Source organism: Giraffa tippelskirchi, chromosome 13 (genome assembly GCF_054371585.1).
Source record: "Giraffa tippelskirchi isolate mGirTip1 chromosome 13, T2T-mGirTip1v1.2.pri, whole genome shotgun sequence".
NCBI classification, from domain to species: Eukaryota; Metazoa; Chordata; class Mammalia; order Artiodactyla; family Giraffidae; genus Giraffa; species Giraffa tippelskirchi.
In genome coordinates, this window is record NC_137287.1 from 29,796,853 (window position 1) to 29,811,963 (window position 15,111).

Sequence of the window (15,111 nt, forward strand, 5' to 3'; positions counted from 1 at the left end):
GAGCCAGGCTGGGGGCGTGCGGAGCCGAGCCGGGCTGGCAGGCGGACGGGAGCGAGCTCCGGTAGCCGCAGTGGCTGAAGGCACAGCTCGGATTTCCCGGCAGGTGGGGGACGGCGGCGGGACCTCCCGAGCCCTCACTGGGCGGGAGCCGCGGCTCCGACCTGTTCGGGCGCAGGGGCGGCTCCGCCCGTGGCTTTTTCCCGGGTGCGTGCGCAGGAGCGGCGGCTCGAGTCGGCCCACCGGGGAAAGGGGTGTCTCGAAGGGTTGAGGGACAGACCAGGTGGCTTCCTCTCCATGACGGAGTGGGGCGCGATCTGATCAGGATCGTCCCTTCCAGGTGCCCGGGGGCTGCCTGGCCCTTTCCCCGGCCGTGCCGTCCAACCCGAGGGCGCCCCCCGCCCGGCTGGGTCGACTCCCGGGGCCCAGGCGAGGACCAAGACAGAGCTAGGAGGGCGCCTGTGCCCGGGGTAGGCATCCCCGGGAGAGGGGCTCGGGATGAAATAAAGTCAAAGAAACGCAGGGAAGGTGAGGCAGTGGCCACCGCCGAGGCGATGACCTGGCCCCGGAACGTCTTTCCTTGGGACTCTCTCCCAGGCCCCTGGACCTGCCACTTGGTCCCTCATCGCCGAAGCCGCCTTCCCCGCACTCTACAGGAGGGCCACACCGCGGCGCCGCCTCTGCGCGCCCAGATCTGGTGCAGCGCAAGGCCTGGGCGCCCAGCCTCGGCCGCCCTCCCGTACCTGCAGCCCTCGGGCATCGTTCTCCGGGAGCCGGCTGGCCCCTGTCCCCACCGACTCCCACCACTACCCCGGATATCCTTACCGGAGCTGCTGAACCAGGCCTTGCTTCCTCGGCTCCAAGTCTCCCGTCGTCAGTGTTTCCAAATCTGCCCTAGCTCACATCAGCCGATTCCAGCCAGCCGTCGGCCTTCTCCCATTTCTCCCACTTCTTCCTTTCCTCGGCTTGAATTTGACTCCGGTAGCCCCTAAAACAGGATTTGTACCAAAGCTGCTACACCAAATTTAGATCCCCACACGCCCCTGCTTTTTGTTTTTTAATTGCATTAACTAAGTATACACTTCGCAGTCGGCTAGGCGATTTGCAGGCAAATGTTTCCACCACCCCTCTTCTCCATTTGGCTGCAGTCAAGGGCTTATCAGGGCATTTCCGAAGAATCAAGAGCTTGGGCCACAGAGAAGATGACATACTAGGGTGGGGGTCTCCTTAATTGAAAAACCATGGGGTTTTAATGGAACTGTTTTGCGAATTTTCTCAGCAGGAGAGGGGGTTCCACTCTATATGCCTTCTCTTTGAAGAAATGGTCACCTACTCTCTCCCTCTAAAGACTAGCAGAGAATGACCCAATTCCAACAAAAACACACCAGGGCCATATTGATAGAGCCATATCCAGGAGTGAACCAGCCCTGGAAGAATCAATGAATTACAGGCTGTGTTATATCCCAAACCCCTCAGGACAAGCATGAGATTGCATAGTCTGAACTCCTTGTGTTCATCAGAACAGGATCCCCAAAACAAGACAGTGTCCACCCACACCTGTGTCCACCCACACCCACCACCACAGTGTGAGTCTCTGCAAATGCAGGCATTGGTGTGTGAGCTGACCACAACTGACATTTATTCAGTGCCTATAACATACCACTAAGCTTGCTTGTTGTAAAATCACCTCCTCACGATGCTTAAAGCAGTGCCTTCAATGTAGCAGACAATCTGGGAATATTTGCTGAACTGTTGAGTGACTGATCTCATTTAACCGCCCCCCCCCCCCGCCCCGTTAGGTAATTTTTCCAAGCCCACACAACAGAGGGAGAGACTGAGGCCCAAAGCAATTAAACCAGGTGCCCAAGGAAGCATAACGAAGAAGTGCTGCTGTTGACATTTGACCCAAGAAATTTGACTCAGGAGCCTATGTTCTAACCACTGCAGGTAGCGCCTTCCTAAAATAGGCCTCCACACCCTCCATCCACCTGGCAGTATATTATTATTTCTTTTTTTTTACTGTCATACCACATTGAAATATAAAGCCCAGGCTAGAAAAGGCTTTGACTCTGGCAAGAGTCCCCCAGCATCTAGAACAATGTGGATGTGGGAAATACTTTAAAAATACGTTGCTGTTGTTGTTTAGTCGCTAAGTCATGTCCAACTCTTGCCCAAAGACTGTAGCCCACCAGGCTCCTCTGTCCATGGGATTTCCCAGGCAAGAATATGGGAGTGGGTTGCCACTTCCTCCTCCAGGGGATTTTCCTAGACCAGGGATGAAACTGCAATCTCCTGCATTGGCAAGCAGATTCTTTACCACTGAGCCACTGCAGAAGCCCCCCCAAATACCTACAGGCTGTTTTAATGAACTAATTAAGATCTTTGATGTAACACCCTGTCTTTAAGAGAGGAAAGAAACTCTTAGGGCTGAGATAGACGTGCAGAGGGTTTGAAATATTTTCACATGAGAATTTAGAGTTGAGAAAGGCTGCTCCAACACATTTGCTTCAGTCCAGGAAGGTGAGGCTCAGAGAGGTTAAGGGCTTTGTCCAAGGTCACACAGCCAGCAAATGGGAAATTCAGAGCTGGATGCAGAGCGCCGGGCCCCTAATCCCAGGTCTCTTGCCATCCTACCCCACCGCACCCCATGTGACACTTCCCAGCAAACATCAGGGCTGAGGGCAAGATTCCAACAGAAGGCTGGATCACAGACACCTTCCCGCAAAAGAGGTTTGAAGGCATTCCTAAACTTGATTAAAAAAAGAAAAAGAAAAAGCTTAGCAAAAAGAGACGAAATCTAGACTGAAAAGTCCATTTCAAAAGCAGCCTCCAATCGCTGCAAAATAATGCCTGTCACCAGGACATTTGAGTCCGATCCTCAGAGGAGACCGGCTCTGGAGGCTGCTGCCGGCTTTAATTAACAGAGACTGCCCCCTGTTTGTGACAAAGAGAGTGCAGGAAACGGCTTTGGGAAGAAGCAGACCTAATTCACTCTGCGTGGCTTATTTGCCACAGTCCAAACCTGAAGCCTTGTAAGCTTTGCCCCAACCAAATTCCCTTCCTGCTCCCGCCTGCCTTGGCTGTCAGTGTCCCCTGGAATACTGCCCGAGCCTATTTCCTAAGAATTGGAAAAAATACTTAGAGGAGAGGGAAATCATCTTCATTTTACTTCTCAGAGGGAAAAAAGTCGATTTCCTCTGGGTATGTCAACTCAGGAAATAGATTCACTACTTCCTACCAGATGTGTGATTATTGGGAACATGCCCCCATTTGGAACATGTGATTGAGAAGATACTTCTTTCAGGGTTTCTGGGGATGAGGGGTGGGGAGCATTTATAAACTTCCTAATTAAAACACCTGGCAAGTTCATGGAAGATGAAAAATCGTTATTAAACACCACCCCCTACCACTACCCGAATGAATTCATGCAAATGTGTTGAAATTAAAACGTAGCTCTTAATGAAAGCGCTTTCTATGAAAGAGATGATGACATTATTATTTACAACACAGGGGCTTTTAATATCTGAAGAAGAATCTCACTTGCTCCAGCCTTACTGCTGTCAGGCTGCAATGTGTGTGCAACATTGAGAATGCAACTGTGCCCCACCCCCCTCCAACAATTGGTGGAGGTAGCATTGTAAGGAAGGATGTTCACTTACCAGGACTTGTAATGAAGGATGCTCGCTTACCAGGACTTGTAACTCACGTCCAAAAGCAGCTCAGCAAATCAGATGATTTGTGCAGTGGTCCTCACTCTCAGGAGTTCTTTGTTAATTGTCCTCACCCGGTGCCTTGGGGTTTCAAAGTAGTCTCTAAGCAACTGTTTGCCTTGAGAAAGAAAAAAAAAAAAGATAAGAAGTCATTGAAACAGAAGCTGTTGGTTTAAATCCTCAGGGAGCTTCCCAGGTGAAATTCCAAACTGTCCCATCTCCGGAGAGAGAAGACAGGAGAAAGAGGCAGCCACTTCAGATTAGCAGGATTAATAAACAAGGGAATTTACAGATGAGTTTGTCTTGAGTGGCTGCAAGAGGAATAGATCTGCACCTGTCTGCCAGCCTTAACCGTTTATTTAGACTTTTGTATCCTTGGAACAGCTCCTAGTGTGGGAAAAGTGGGTGAAATGTACATTTCAAGGGCCAAGGAGAGTCAGGAGCCTCTCATTGCCCAGGTCTAGCTCTCAGGTCAACGGGTGGTCATATCCTCTCTATGACCTTCTCCAACAGAAGCCAAAGTGTAACTAACACCCTGCCAGTTTCAAGTAACATACTGATTTGATATATTTCATTCTCTTGTTTTGAAAAGATTAGAAGTTTTATTAGAAGAAGAAAAGTAGGTCTGCAATATTGTTCTTTCAGACCGGAGGTAGTGTGTGAGATGACTTTTGGCGGTACTCCAACCAAGATTTTTAAAAATTTTAAGTGACTTTAGCATATTTTTATTTACTTGTTTTTATTTTTTGAACGCACCATGGGGCACGTGGGATCTTAGTTCCCCTACTAGGCATCAACCCGTGCCCCCTACTGTGGAAGCATGGGGTCTTAAACCCTGGACCACTAGGGAAGTTCCCCCAACAAAGATTTTTAATAGTTTTATATTTGTTGGCTGGAAAAAAATGCACAACCTAAAAAGTTGAGAATTACATTTTATTTGGTGGACATTCTAAGGACTTCAAGTCAGGAAGACAGGAAGACAGGACTCTCAGCTCACTCTGAGGGACCGCTTCGAAGAGGTAAGGAGGGAAGCTGGATATACAGGAGTTTTGCAACAAAGGCCAGGTTATCGTGAAGAGGAAAAGTTAAAATTTTACATAACCTCCTGCTCCTTCTGCCTCTGTAACTCAGCTTGCTGCTTGCAAAGTCTGGATTATGTAGGTCACGTAGTCTCAGAAAGTGGGGATTTACAATACTGGGAACTGGAGCTTATCTCACTCACCCTTGTCCTGATCTTTGCAACTGCCCAGCCCCTGCAATCCTGCTTAATCATGCCTGTTCGTGTAAAGGTCAGGCATCCCCCTCCCTGTCTTGACTGCTATTCCCACACACGCGCGTGAAACCCCTTAGTTTAAACCAGCCTATTAGCAGCTAGTGTTGCCCACTATAGTCTGTCTATAAAAACTCTGTAATCCCTCTGTTCGGGGCTCAGAGCTTGGAGTGTTCACTCCTCTGGGCCCACCAGCGTAATAAACCTGAGTTCTCCAACTCTCCAAATATGGTGCTTGGTTTCTCAATTACTGGTTTCTGCAACCATCGGAACATACAAAAATTACTGTTAATTAAAGAAAATCAGATATCTCAAGTTAATGAATTTAGCGCCTTTCTGTGTCTGAGAAAATACAAGACTCTTGATGTAGGAGATAAATGGACCCCTGGGGCAGACAGCTGACATTTGTCAAATGGAGCAAAACTGAAGTTTTAGTCTTCAGCCAGACAGGAATAATACCGGTTTGCTTTCCTCCATTGATACGGAGGGACTAATTAACAGAGGGGCATTTGTTGCAGCAAAAACAGAAATGGGTGAACAGCCTTTGGTACATACTAGTCAAACCACCCTACAAGAGTTAAACAATCTTTGTTATTCTTTAGCTGTTACTACAAACAAACAAACACTTGTAGCTGGACTTGTCCTTCACAAAGCTAACTACTCTCTTTCTCCATATAGGTGATGCTCTGCACCTGTCACACTTTTCCCCTACATGCAGGTCACGGGCCGATAACTTCAGGGACACAAGACCCGGCTGTGAGTTGTCTAATGCCAGCTGTAACTGTTTTGAAACTTTGTAAGAAAAAAAAAAAAAAAAAAAGCAAGACCTTCAAGAGGATATAAAACCTCTCCCTATCCCGGAGAAAGAGGGAGCACGGTTCTTGAGGCACTAGCTCGCTGTGTTTCCCTTTTCATCTGGCAAAGATAATAAAGCTACTCTTCTATTTCCTCCAAAATCTGTCTCTGTATTTCTATTTGGCATCAGTGAACAGGGAGCCAAGGTTTTGGCAACAGTCTGGGCTCACTGAAATCATTCATTTGATGTGCACCTCAGCTATCTGGGGCCAGTATCCTGCTTTTCTGAATCCTGAATTCCCTCTGGGTGCACCCTTGCAGGTGAATGCCATGGCTAAAAGCTTAGAAGTGGGCAGCTATAGTGGCTTGATGGTGGCAACATCCTTTGTTTACTGATACACAGGCAACATTTTTTCATTGGCATATTTATTTCAGTGTATATCAGGGAAAAAAATGATGTCACATCAAACACATGGCTTCAATGTTTAAGGTGTAGTTCTTTCAAGTATATCAATTTAAAGTCAATTTAAGAAAAGTAATAAATATAATAAAAATTTTATTAATAAAATACAAATAAAGAAAAGAATATGAAGTGGCTGGTACTGAAAACCAGAACTGAGGAAACTTGGTATCAGGACAGAGTTTCTCAGCTTCAGCACTGATGACTGGAATGGTTAATTTACTCTCTGTAGGATGTTTAGCAGCATCCCTGGATTCTACCCACTGGAGGTCAAAAGTACCTCCCAGTTGAGAAGTGAAAGTGTTAGTCCCTCAGTTGTGCACAACTCTGTGAGACCCCATGGACTATATAGCCTGCCAGGCTCCTCTGTCCATGGAATTATTCTTCCCTGGAGTGGCTTGCCATTCCCTTCACCAGGAGATCTTCCAGACACAGGGATCGAACCCAGGTCTCCTGCACTGCAGGCAGATTCTATACCATCTGAGCCACCAGGGCTCAGGTATGACAACCAAAAATGGTTTACAAAAAACATCCCCTGGGGACAAAAAAAAAAGCACTGAACCTTGTTTATATTTAAATCCCAGCAGTTTCTCAAATGAGGTTGATGATCTCAAATCACTTAGGCCCTCTAAGCCTCAGTTTCCTCACCTATAAATGGGGATAAGAACGGTGCCTCTCCTCAGACCTGTTATAGACACTCCATACTTTGTGCAGAGTGATAAAGCACAATGAATGGAACCTGATATTGGCCTTGAAAATAACACTGCCATTTATTTTACCAGCAAAATGGGTTAATTTGTGAATATCAGAGAATTGCAGTGTGGCATTAAGCGAACGTTCTGTGTAAGTCCAGCAGACAAAGGCTACTCAGTCACTTCAGTCCTGTCGGCCTCTGTGACCCCATGGACTGTAGCCGGCCAGGCCCCTCTGTCCATGGGAGTCTCCAGGCAAGAATACTAGAGTGGGTTGCTGTTTCCCCCTTCAGGGGATCTTCCTCACCCACGGATCGACCCGCGTGTCTTATGTCTCCCGCATTGGCAGGTGGGTTCTTTAACAGTAGCACCACATTCCATGCAGCAAAAGTGCCCATGGAGGATCCAGAGAGTCCAGGGTGGTGCTGGCTTCCTATTGGCTGAGTTTGGACAGTTCTCATTGGCTGAGCCTGTTGCTGGGCGGGGAAAAATCTTCCTCAGGCTGAGGTGGTAAGGAAGAGAGACACCTTCCTCCAGAAATGCAAGGTATGTCTCTTCCTGTTGGGGGTCTGTGGTTTAATCCACCGATTATATAACCAGTCCTGTATATAGGTTATGCAACTCCAGCAGAAACAGAGGTGTTGACTTAAAAAATATTCACAACCTAAAAGTTGAGAATTATGTTTTATTTGATGGGAATTTAGGACTTCAAGCCCAGGAGGCAACATCTCAAGTAACCCTGGCCGGGTGGGGGTGGGGGTGGGGGTGGGGGTGGGTGGCAGTAGGTGTAGGTTATATAGTAAAGTTTTGCAAAAAGGGAGGTAGTCTAAATCTTAAAAGATTATTGTAAATTGAAACCAGGTATCCCAAGTTAAGGAATTTAGCGCTTTTCTATGTATGGGAAGATGCAAGAGTCTGGCTCACTGAAATCATTCCTTTGATAGGCCAGTTTCCTGTGTTTCCACATCCTGAGTTCCTCAGGGCTCACTGTAGGGAGTGGCTGCCATCTGATGGCTGCTAAATGGCAGGTATTCTTTCCTTCCTGAGATCCTTCAGGGCTTACCCGCTCACCATCCATGATGGCTGCAATTCTTGATGACTGTGACATCCTTTGGTTACTGATATGGCAGGAAATACTCCATTTCTCAGAGGTCAATCTTACAGAAACTTAGAAGAGGACGTTTAGCTCCACCAACACAGAAAAGGAGGACTTCCCAGAGGTGGTGACATTTGAGAATGTTAATTTAAGTTAAATGTTTCTAAGCATTCTCAGAAATGTCGCAGGAAAAATTTTGGTAGATGTTCTTTAAAAGTAGTTCTCAGGACTTCCCTGGTGATCCAGTAGTTAAGATGCCGCCCTTCCACTGCAGGGATGGGTTCGATCTCTGACCAGGGAACTAAGATCCTTCATGCCTAGCAATGCAACCAGAAAACAGAGGGACGGGGAGTACTTCTCAAAAGCTAGTCTGAAGAATAATACCAATATGTGTTGAGGTTTTCACTGGGCCATTTAGAAAACTGAGAAAAAGTAAGACTGATGAAATAAGTGTTCAAAAAAACACATATTTTAATTGTTATATATTATTTTTGTATTACAATTTACTTTCTAAAGTAAAGTATGTTGGCCTTACTCCACATTAGTTTCCATTTAGTCTGTGAAAGTGGAATTGTTAGTCACTCAGTTGTATCTGACTCTTTGCCACTCCATGGACTGTAGGCCGCCAGGCTCCTCTGTCCATGGAATTCTTCAGGCAAGAATACTGGAGTAGGTAGCCATCCCCTTCTCCAAAGGATCTTCCCAACCCAGGGATCAAATCTGGGTCCCCTGCATTGCAAGCAGATTCTTTACTGTCTGAGCCACAAGGGAAGCCCATTTAGTGTGTATGTGTGTGTTATTTTTAAAAATATTTCCTACCAGAGAAAAATTGGCAAACCTACCCTTCCCAATTTTTGGTTATTTTACTATAGATGAAATCCCAGAGTCTGGGACTAATTTTAAAACATCACAGTAGCTTCCATTTACAAGTAAAGTGGTATGTTGAAGCAAGTATCTGAATAATTGAAGTCCCTCCAACTCTACTGTGAAACCAAAATAGGTTTGGGGGGTCATGAATTTTCCTGCTAGCTATATTAAAATAACTAGGTTTATCCCTAGGAATCAACTGAGACTAGGTGATAACGCCCCGACTGTATAGTCCTCAGGCCCATATCTCTCTGCTCAGATAAATGCCTATAAACGAGATTGTATCGGTCTTTAACATGTAACAAATTATCCCCAAACAGTGGCTTAAAACAAGTAATATTTGTTTAGCTGATAGTTCTGTGCAGTGGAAACTTTTAGGTTGGCTTCAACTGGATGATTCTTCTGGTCTTGGCTGGGCTCACTCACGGATTTGCTGTTAACTGCCAGGTCACCAGGGTGCTGGTTGGTCTGGGACAGCCTTCAGCTGGGTCAGCTCCACTCTACCCCATGAGGTTCATTATACACCATCAGGCTAGCCCAGGGTATTTCACATGGTGTCTGGGCAGGCTTCCTAGAATTTGAGAGAAAGCATGAAAGCCCAGTTGAGACCCAAGTTGGAAAAATCACACCATCACTTCTGCCACATTCTGTTAGCTCAAAGCAAGCCATAAAACCAGTCCCTATTCAAGGAAGCAGAGAAATAGACTTCTTCTCTTTATGCGAAAAGCTGTAAAAAGTCACACTGAAGAGGGACCTGCACACAAGGATGTGTGAATGACAGCAGCCATTTTTTGTAGCAGCTCTCCTAGTCTGTTTGGGCTTTGTTGTTATTGTTTAGTCGCTAAGTCTCATCCGACTCTTTGTGACCCCGTGGACTGTAGCCCACCAGACTCCTCTGCCCATGGGATTTCCCAGGCAAGAATACTGTAGTGGGTTGCCATTTCCTTCTCCAGAGAATCTTCCCGACCCAGGGATTGAACAGGGGCCTCTTATGTCTCTGGTATTGGCAGGTGGGTTCTTTCCCACTGAGCCACCAGGGAAGGCCCCTGTTTGGGCTGCTATAATGAAATACCATAGATTTGATGATTTATAGACAAGACAAAGTTATTTCTCATACTCTGGAGGCTGGGGAGTCTAAGATCAAGGCAAGAGCATGGTCACGTTCTGGTTAGTCCTCTTCCTTGTTCATAGCCAGCACCTTTTCATTGTATCCTCACATGGTAGAAGAGGTAGGGGATCCCTGTGGGGTCTTATTTATAAAAGCTACATTCCCATTGTGAGGGTGTCAGGCTTGTGACTTAAACACTTCCCACAGACCCCACATTCTAATACATCACATTGAGCATTTTGATCTCAACCTATGGATATGTTAGGGACACAAACATTCAGACCACCACTTACCTCAAATCCCATTACTACCAACCACAGTAGAATAAAAAGCTCCATATCTAGGAATTCCCTGGTGGTCCAGCAGTTAGAACTCCATTCTTCCACTGCAGGAGGCACAGTTTCCTTCCTTGCTCAGGGACCTAAGATCTCACATGCCAAGTGGCACAGCCAAAACCAACAAACAAAATCTCCATATCACCAAGCTTGCCTAGCCAACAATATTCAAGGAGAAACCTATATACATGAATTTTGCTGCAGCCAAAGAAGCAACAGAAGGGACTTCCCTACAGCTCATATGGTAAAGAATCTGCCTGCAATGCAGGAGACCTGGGTTCGATTCCTGGGTCAGGAAGATCCCCTGGAGAAGGAAATGGCAATCCACTCCAGTATTCTTGCCTGGAGAATCCCATGGACAGAGGAGCCTGGTGGGCTATAGTCCATGGGGTCACAAAGAGTTGGACACAACTAGGTGACTAACACACACACATATACACAAAGAAGCAACAGTCACATAGAGCTGTGTTTTCACCTACATATTCAGAGCCAAAGAATTGATGCTTTTGAATTGTGGTGTTGGAGAAGACTCTTGAGAGTCCCTTGGACTGCAAGGAGATGAAACCAGTCAATCCGAAAGGAAATCAGTCCTGAATATTCATTGGAAGGACTGATGCTGAAGCTGAAGCTCCAATACTTTGGCCACCTGCTGTGAAGAGCTGACTCATTGGAAAAGACCCTGATGCTGGGAAAGATTGAAGGCAGGAGGAGAAGGGGGCGACAGAGGATGAGATGGTTGTGTGGCATCACCGACTCAATGGACATGAGTTTGAGCAAGCTCCAGGAGTTGGTGATGGACAGGGAAGCCTGGCATGCTAAAGTCCATGAGGTCACAAAGAGTCGGACATGACTGAGTGACTGAAGTGAACTTGGACATTTGAAATTTCAGTGCATTAATGTCCAGCCATGTGTCCAAACTGGTAAAGTGGAAGGTCTTTGATGCCATCCTTTATTTCAACTTCCGTGTCCTGTTAATCACCACATTCTGTCAGTCCTTCCTCCTAAACAAATACCAGGTCCTTCCTCTCCTTTCATCCCCATTGTCATGGCTTCAGTTCAGACCTCATTTCTCACAGTGACAATTACACTTCCCCCTGGTGTCACCTAACCCTCTGTGTCCTCATCTTGAATCCAACTGCCTCTCATTCATTTAACAATCCTTTATTGAATGATCACTTTGTTCCAAGAGCTGTGCTAAGGACAAGGGGTACAAGAGGAAATAAGATACAGCCTATATTTTGGTAAAGAAAAGAAACAAGAGAACAAATTTATTAGTCAGGATAGGACATCTGCTATAAAACACAAGCCCAAGATCTGTAGTAAATGATGACTTAGGAATCACAGTTTCTCCCATCATGTAGCTCCACCATCCTGAAATCATTTACCCTAAGCCATGTGGATACCATGTGGAGCCATGCATGTGGATGAAAGAGCAGAAGGATTGAGGGAGGCAACTTACAGCCATGCCTGAATGGGGCACACATCATTCCCACTGTATTCCATTAGCTGAACTCGCTCCCATGGTCCCAACTTAAGCACAAAGGAGGCTGAGAAATGTAGTCTCCCTATGCTCTCAGAGGAGGTAAGAGAATTGGTGAGTATATAACCAGTCCTTGCCTCACAGATCATTACATGCATATAACAGATGCTACAGCTGGAAAAGTATAGCATCCTGTGGGAAGCAGGAGAAGGTTTAATACATTTACTGTATCCTGGCATTCAAGAAGATATGGTGGTGGGCTGAATAATGGCATCCAAAGATATCCAACTCCCTATGTCCTCATCTTGAATCCAACTGCCTTTCATTCACTTAACAATTCTCTATTGAATGATCACTTTGTGCCAAGGACCATGTTACCTATCCAAGTTCTACCCGACCCTGAAACTCAGTACTTAGCAAAAGGGACTTTGTGGATGTAATTAAGTTAAGGATCTTGAGATACAGCAATTACCCTGGATTATCCAAATGGGCCTTCAATGTAATCAGCAATGTTCTTATAAAAGGGAGACGGAGGAAGATTTGACTACAGAAAAGGGAACCGAAATGTGACGACTGGAGCACTGGAGTAGTGCTCTTTGAAGAGGAAGGAAGGATCCACAAGTCCAGGAAGCTGAGAAAGGACACTCGGAGAGGAAAAGGCAAAGAATAGATTCTCCCCCTGGAGCCGCCGAAAGGAATCAGTTCTGCTGACACCTTGATTTTCGCTCATTAAGACTCAGTTTGGACTTCTGGCCTCCAGAAATGTAAGAGAATACATTTTTCTTCTTTTAAAACATTAAGTTTGCAGTAATTTGTTACATCAGTAAGAGGAAACTAATACAGGCAGTCACGCCAACACTGAGTTCCAGACAAGGGTCGCTCATTAGAGACCCAGGCAAGAAGACAGGAAGGCAGGGAGCGGGTGGAGGCTAAGGCTGAGAGGTAGCCAAGGTCCAGGTCTAACAGGATTTGGTGGACAGGTTGAATTTTAACCTGAGGGCATTAGGGTGGCCTTGAAGCAGGTGTGACCTGATCAAGGTTTGCATTTTTGAAGGATAGCTCTGCCTGCTCCTTGGAGAACAGACCAGGAGAATCAGTGCTGGAAGTAGGCAGTCATTTGCTTCATTCCAGGAGAAAAGTAGAAAGACAGTAATCTAGGGGCTTCCTTGGTGGCTCAGACCGTAAAGAATCTGCGTGTAATGCAGGAGACCTGAGTTCAGTCCCTGGGTCAGGAAGATCCCCTAGAGAAGGGAATAGATACCCACTCCGGTATTCTTACCTGGAGAATTCCAATGACAGAAGAGCCTGGGGGGCTACAGTCCATGGGGTCACAAAGAGTCAAACACAACTGAGCAACTAACACATACGTACATAATCTAATGTCATGGCAGAGGACTAATTGAATGCGTGGGTGGACTCAGGAGGGCTTGGTGATGAGCTGCCTAGGCTCCAAATATTGACCAAAGGCAAAAGAGCAATCTCCTCCATTAATATCAGCTGTACCAACTCTGATGCTCAAGAGTATCTTCAGAGGCTGTAACCAGCTTAGCCACCCATACAGGACAGAGATCAAATAGGAAGGTCCAGAGGAACAGGGAAACTGCCTGGGAAACCTAAGTGCTACCCCGAGGAGGTCCTCTTCCAAATCCTATTGCTTACCAGGGCCACCATGCCCTTTGTAACTTGAGTAAAATAATTCAAATGCCATCTCAACATAATGGGAAATCCAGCATTAACTCCCACCTCCACCCCACCTCATGATCAATAGGGATTTCTATTTCTCCTAATCTCTTCTGACTCATTTCCTGCTTCTGCTTGTACATTTATGCCTTACTGATCTCCAGTATGTTAAATATATAAATTAATATATATTGTATATATTAAATTATTTAAATACATAAATTATATTTAAACATATAAAATATAATATATATATTAAATATATATTTATACACAAAATTTTTCAAGACAGGGTAAAAAAAAGCAAGGCAAAAATAAAAACACACTTATTGTTAGAATATATGAACCATTTCTGGAAAGATACACTAGAAACAGCAGTGACCTCTAAGGATAGGAACTAGAAAGGAGGGACAATTTACTCTCCTCCTTATACTTTTGTGTACTGTTTTATCTTTTATTTTATTTTAATATTTAGTTATTCAGCTGTATTGGGTCTTAGTTACAGTCCATGGGATCAAACTTCCATCCCCTGCACTGGAAGCGAGATTCTTAACCACTGGGCCACCAGGGAATTCCTCTGTGTGCTGTTTTTTAAACCTTCCGTGCACTTTACCTATTTAAGAAAAGTAATCAAAGTGTGTTTAATGGGAACTTCCCTGGCGGTCCAGTGGTTAAGAAGCCACCCTTCCACTACAGGGGATACAGGTTCAGTTGAGGAACTAAGATCTCAATGCCAGGTAGGTGCAGCCACACACACATAAACACAGAAATCTAAAAGCAAAGAAAAAGAGGAGGAATGGATGAGGGTAGATGGAAAGAGAAGATCATCAGACATCTCAACAACAGCAGCCTTCTGAGTTCCATTCCTAACGCCTCTATGCTCACAGATCCTTGATCTTAATCAAATGATTTCCCTTCTTCAGGTCTCAGTTTTTTCCTCTGGAAAACAGGTCAGCAGAATTTGGTGCTCTCCAAGGTCCCAACTCCAAAAATTCACCAACAGAGCTAATTGCTTGGGCAGAACTTTCAAATTAAAGCAGTAATTGTGCCAGCTTCCCCCAGCCACCTAAGATATTCCCATCATAATGTGAAATGGCTTTTTCTTTATTAGAGTCATCTTTGGAATCAGATGCCTTAAAGGTTAGAAAATGAATCATAAGCAACATATTTGCAAATCATGTAGAATAAGGGATGATTTGTTTTTTTTACAAGAGGCACATTTGAGTGCCTAACCAGCCCTTGACCCTCTCCAGAGAAGAGTCCCTGCTTTCCCACCCTCTGCAACCTGGTCAGAGGTGGCCCCAGACGACTGACCAGAAGGATCCAATCAATGATAAACCTGCCTAAAGTCAGTTAGAGTCCCCCTCAAGAACTTGAACTAAGAGATGTGGACTGAGGGAGAATGAAGGTGAAAAGGCCCATTATATTAATGCTTAGCAACTAGACTGAAAGTAGTATGAGGACAGAGATTGTGACAGTCTTGTTCACTGCTGCATGCCTGGTGTCTGCCACCATTCTAGCATACAACAGGTGCTCAATAATCATTCGTTGAAAGAAAAAAAATAATCACCAGCCAAAAGTTTCATAAATTCTCGTTGTTCTAGATCCCTGGTACTACCCT

General features: G+C 45.5%; 1 long non-coding RNA gene across 1 annotated transcript in view; it reads left to right on the forward strand.

The window, feature by feature from the left end:
• The first annotated feature begins 7,406 nt into the window (after positions 1 to 7,406).
• LOC145533282 (uncharacterized) overlaps positions 7,407 to 15,111 on the forward strand; it is a 62,402-nt gene continuing 54,697 nt past the window's right edge. Inside the window, exons 1-2 of the long non-coding RNA XR_014073974.1 lie at positions 7,407 to 7,470; positions 12,335 to 12,574. This is a non-coding gene — a long non-coding RNA (uncharacterized LOC145533282). The remainder of the gene's footprint in view (positions 7,471 to 12,334; positions 12,575 to 15,111) is intronic.